This window comes from Triturus cristatus, chromosome 12 (genome assembly GCF_964204655.1).
Source record: "Triturus cristatus chromosome 12, aTriCri1.1, whole genome shotgun sequence".
Taxonomy (NCBI): Eukaryota; Metazoa; Chordata; class Amphibia; order Caudata; family Salamandridae; genus Triturus; species Triturus cristatus.
In genome coordinates this window covers 863,048,445-863,054,444 of record NC_140595.1, presented here as the reverse complement: position 1 = coordinate 863,054,444, position 6,000 = coordinate 863,048,445, and positions in this window count along the sequence as shown.

The window sequence follows — 6,000 nt, the reverse complement described above, 5'->3', positions numbered from 1 at the left end:
GCAGAGATACATTTTTATCAGTAAAGCTGATCCCCATGGAATACTCTTTTAAATCCTAAGGTTGTGAAGGTTGTGTTTCCCCAGACCAAATCCTCTCAAAATATACTGCCCACCAGTATGGATGACATGTGATTCCTACACCTTGTAATCCTCATTGGCTTATGTGACATTCCCTGTAGACTGATTTACATACTTGTATGATTGATTGTCTCTGTATAATGTGTTTGTGGTGTAAAGTGCTGACACACTACACTACACTGATATGAGTAGCGCTAAACAACAAATGCATATGAGAGAGGGGCTACGGAGCGATGAGAGGCACTGGTGGAGGGTGGCAGTGAGGGAATCTGAGGAGGAGGTAGTTGGAGGGGCTGTGGAGCGATGAGGGGCACTGGTGGAGGGTGACTGCAGGGCTCGAGTCGGGGTACCAGGCGGGTGGACGGTGTCCCCTCACTTATTTTAACGGGAGCTCGATTACTGGAGCAAATGGAGCCACACATTTACTCTTTGGCCTCTCTGGGGCGAGATTGGAGCTCATTCAGAACGCTGCTCACGCGCTGGCTTCTCTGATGCAATGGCATCTAAGGGGTGAGCGAGGGGAGGCAATGAGTCTGATGGTGCAAGCCACTTTCGTGACATTACTTCCTGTTGTGACGTCAGCGTCCCCATACTTCTTTTTTTAGGACTTGTGCCCTGGGTGACAGTGAGGGAATCCGAGGAAGAGGTCATGGTGTGGAGGGGGAGCTAGGGTGAGATGAGGAGCACTGGTGGAGGGTGGTAGTGAGGGAGTCTGAGGAGGAGGTCATGAGGGGGAGAGGCTGCAGAGAGATAAGGGGCACTGGTGGATGGTGGCAGTGAGGGAGTCCAAGGAGGAGGTCATGAGGGGGAGGGGCTATGGGGAGATGAGGGGCACTTGTGGCGTGAGGCAGTGAGGGAATCTGAGGAGGAGGTCACTAGGGGGGCCATGGAGGGACGAGGGGCACTGTTGGAAGGTGGTAGTAAAGGTATTTACAGAGAAAGAGGTTATTAGTGTGGCGCCAAAAAAGACTTTCGCATCAGCGCTAAAGCCGGCCCTGTCATGGCCTTTCTGTTTTTGTTTATTTAATTAGCAGTCGGGTCATAAGGGCTACTGTGGAACATGCTTTAAAGTGCTGCTAATTATATTTACTGCTATATTCAATGTTTTAAGTTTTAAGGTGATTTTACTAATGTTTTTACCGGGAAAAAGCAAAGTGGAGCTCGATAGTGCCTGATATGGGGCTGGGGCCCAAGGACAGCTGTGAGAAAAGGTGCACTGGAGAGAGGAGTAGTGGATAATCAAGCCTGTAAGGGAGAGCGTTGCCGAGTCCGGGGTCAGCTGGAGGTAGTAATGAAGAGGGATCCTCCATGAAGGCTCAAACAGATGGAGCCTGAGTAGTATCACTTGCCTGATACTCCCACCTCAAAAAAATCCTCTTCCCATCAAAGGAACATTACATGGAAAAAGCACTTTTTGTGAGTGATAATATTTAGAAAGAGATTTGGAAAAGAGTGAGTTTTACTGGTCCTTATAAGGCTAAGAAGAGATAAAGGAGGGCTCTGAAGCAGGCCTGCCCAGACATATATGCGACAAATCGAGCCCGCAGTGGCCCACCCAAATGCACCCTTGGCCCACCCAAATAAAAATTCCTGGAGCCAGGCCTGATGTGTGGCAAAAATATTTGTGCATGTTTGTTATGTGGCATTGCTCTGTGGTGGTGACTGTTTTTAAGCTGCCTCATCTGGAGGCATCCGACTGGGCCTCAGTGGGTTTATCCTGCTGGCTACGATGCATGCTAGTATTTTACAATGAACATTTATGTGCGATGGGGATAGTGATATGTATGGTTAGGGTTGAATGGCCACACAGTGTTAAAGATCCTCAACCCTTTACGTTCAAAGAATGGGTGAGCACAGCTCTAAACGGTTTGAAGCTGAAAGGCTCTCCACAGAGAAGAGGTATGGGGCTTCAAAAAGCATTCCATAAGCGATCAATGACTGGGTGTATAATAATGTTAACAGACAAATCTTGTGGTTCCAGCAACTGAGCAGTACTTCCAAAATTAAGACCCATTACACACATTAAAATCCCACTCCACATTGAGGAAGAATGTAACAGCTTGGACCCAGGGGCTTAGTTGATCCTCGACCATTTACATTCAAACAATGGATGTCTGGAGCTGACAGCATGGCACTCCACAGAGCAGCCCTGCCCTGGCACTGCCTCCCAGCCCGTGTCTCTCTCGGCAGTGGCTCCCTTCCTGTGTCCTGGGTAGACTTGGGGGTAAGTTACAGGCTCAGCCCACAGGACAGGCGGCTCTCGGCTTCCCACCATTGGCTGCACTTCCAGCCCATTAGGAAAATGAAGACCCCTCTCCGGTTGCCCGAGCGGCTAATGCCGTTTTCTGGAAACCCTCCTCATTCTCTTTATCACTCCCTGGCCTCTCTCCCTCACACTGGCCCTCCTCATTCTCTTCCTGTCTCGCCTGTTGGTCGCCCCCCTAAGTATGTGCATCTACAGTCCCTCTACCAATTTGCCTGCCTCTACTCCTTCATTACCTCCCGCTGCTCTCTGACACAAGCCTGACCATGTAATTGCACGTTCTTTTTTCTTCCTGCATCGCGTCCTCTTCCATGAGGTTCCCTCCCTGTCCGGAGTGTGTCTTGCTGTGCATTGCCCTCCCAGGTTCTTTTGTGTCCTCCGTCCCCAGACGTGAACCAACCCCTGCCATAGAGACCCTGGCTCTGGCTGCCACCACTGTGGAGTGCTGCTGGAGGCTGAGTGAGGTAAGAGCTAAACGTTTTCAGAGGGGATATTTAGTGAGTGGCAGAGTGGCAGCATAGCTGCCAAGGTTTCAGATGTGTGACATTTTCTCATAACTTCAGTGTAATTATGATTGACATTTCAACGATTATGAGCATAGCTCCCAAGGTTTCAAATTGCTATGTGTGACATTTTCAGAATTCAATTGTAGTTGTGAGTGACATTTCAACGACTATGAGTGACACTTCTTTGCGAGCAAAACTCAAGCAATGAAGACGAGGGAAACATATATATATATATATATATATATATATATATATATATATATATCAGTAATTACACCCATTTGAGCAATGAGAAACTCTAAGAAGACTAAAACTGGTACAAATGTCTGCGGCGGCGGACTCATAATTGCAATAAAATTATGAAAATATCACACCCAGCAATCTGAAAGCTTGGCAGCTATGCACTTTGAGGCTGCTATTTACCAACTGACGTTGGAACTACTCAAAACAACAATGTACAGTAGAACTCTTCTTACTGTGTATCATCTGTGACTTGTCCATGCACATCAAGGGTTGGATCTCTTTGGCAGTACCCCCATATAAGTCATATAGATTGCACAATTTTCTTCTCTAATGTATAATTCAGATGTAGCTTACTCAAATTATTTTAACTTATGTTGGTAATAGATTTTAATGGGCACATATAACAGGGGGGCACAGTAGTATAGCACAATACAGCCCATCCCATAATCTCCATGATTATCTCATGTACATCCAGGGTTCGATTCCCTGGCTTTACATCCCTTAATTTTCAGTTTGATTGTTATTGTCTTCTTTAATTTAGCCATAATGTATGTGTGGTATTAGTTTGGCAATATATTTAAATAGACACACCTAACAGCATCTCATGTAAGTTTAGCATAATGCAGCCTACCTGGTATGCTCAAGACTCACCTCTGTACATCTACTTCCTTTAATCTAGATGTATTTCACTTAAATTTTAGCAGCTGACAATCACACTTAACATGCTTGATGTCGTCTTTGTCTTGTATCTATTTATTTGCCCTGCACATTTCTTTATTTCGAAACATTGACCATTCTTGGCCGACATCACTGTGGTTTAATATTTCTTGTTTCTTCTGAATATTCAAGGAGTGCCGCAGCGCCGGAACAGTTTGTCCCGGGTCTTGGATAGAGTTGAACAAGTCCCCATGGCCCCCACAACTGTGTTTAAGGATTGTGATCATAATGTGTCGGCCCTCCCTGTATTTTAGCTTTGGGCCCCCAGGCAGGCTGTGCACCATGTGTGTGCTGAGGCTGCTGTGAAGGAGAGATGCACTATTACAAGCTGGTTTTGGGTACCAAGAGCACACGTCTTTTCATTCCCAGGGAGTTGGTTGCTGCTGCTTTGAAGTAATGACAGGGAGCGGCCCCTGGATGTTGCCTTTGGGCCACCAGAGTGGGCTTTGTATCTGGTCTGTGTTGGCAAGGTGGAGCTGACTGACCCCTTTGTGCTGCGTTTAGTTTTAAGGGCACACAGTGAGTCATTCCCTGTGAATAATTAATTTGCTGTTTTTGAAAGATAAAGAATCACAGGCTTCAACACTGTTAAGTTGGTTTTGGGTCCCCAGAGCACATCACGTTCGTGCAGGTCCCCACTGCTTTAATGGTGGGACCATGATGTATGGTCATTTAATGTCAGCTGTAGATGAAGGTTACATGAACAGTGTCATGTGTGTGCATGTTTGCATTGTGTTGAGGGGATTACCAGGTAATTGTTCACGCAGCTCTCTGATGGATGTCATATGAGGTTTTTCTGAGTCCCCAGATAGATCATGCAGTCTGTGTGTTCTCTTTTGTACTGCCAGTCACCGGTGTATTCAACTGTGTAGCCTTGGACCGTGTCATGTATGTGCATGCAACTTGCATGATCAAGGTAACTATTCGAGGCGATATTACGTTTTTTTCAGACCTCTTTGAAGTGCATGCCCTCCCGCCAGGGGGGGGGGGGGGGGGGCGGCAATCTGAGGGATAGCCCCGGGCGCCACAAGCTCTAGCTACGCCACTGTTCCTTCAAAACTGGACAGGTCACCTCTCTGCTTAAAAAACCCACCGCTGATGCGAACGACCTCAACAACTACCGTCCCATCACTAACCTACCCTTTCTTGCGAAAATCACAGAAAAATGTGTAGCGAAACAACTCTCTCGCCATATCAAGGACAATGATCTTCTTGACAATTTCCAGTCCAGCTTCATTCAAAACTGCAGCACTGAAACAGCCCTGCTGCTAGTGATTGATGACGCGCTGCGGATACTCGATTCAGGGGAGTCTTGCCTTCTAATTCTTCTTGACCTTTCTGCAGCCTTTGACACTGTCAATCACAACACTCTCCTTAACACTCTTCAACAGAGAATGGGCATGGAGGGCACTGTGCTCAAATGGTTTGCCTCCTTCCTCTCTGATAGATCCCAAATGATCAAAATAGCGAACAGTCTTTCATCTCCTTTAGCGGTCGGTCAAAGTGTTCCTCAAGGCTCTATACTTGCACCCACACTGTTCAATCTCTATTTAGAACCGTTGGGAAATCTCCTGAGTAAATTCGGGATCCACTATCATCTATATGCGGACGACACTCAAATCTACTTTAAGGTGGCCTCCACTCACGATCTCTCCTTCCTAAGCTCTACTCTCGACTCCATTCAAAACTGGTTGTTAACTCATCAACTGATCCTGAATCCCTCCAAAACAGAATTCCTCCTCCTCTCCTCCTCACTTTCTCCTCCCCCAGTGCAATCATGGATGGATCAGATTAATCTACTGAACAATAAACCCATCATTGTCGAGAGCGCAAAATCCCTTGGTGTCATACTCAACAAAAAACTCAATCTACTCTCCCACATCGATGCCATTGCAAAGTCTGCTCGATACCAACTGCGCCTTCTTTGGGGGATTTGTCGCTTCTTCCTGGAGCACGACCTTAAAACCCTGGTCCAATCGCTGGTTCTCTCCAGATTGGACTACTGCAATTCTCTTCTTTCTGGCCTCCCCAAATCCCACCTGTCCCCCTGAAGTCTGTTCTCCATTCAGCAGCTCGTTTCATATATGGGGCCAAATGAAGCGACCACATCACACCCATTTTATCCACCCTCCGTTGGCTTCACATAAAGGCAAGATCTATCTACAAGACTGCCTGTATCACCCACAAAGCCTT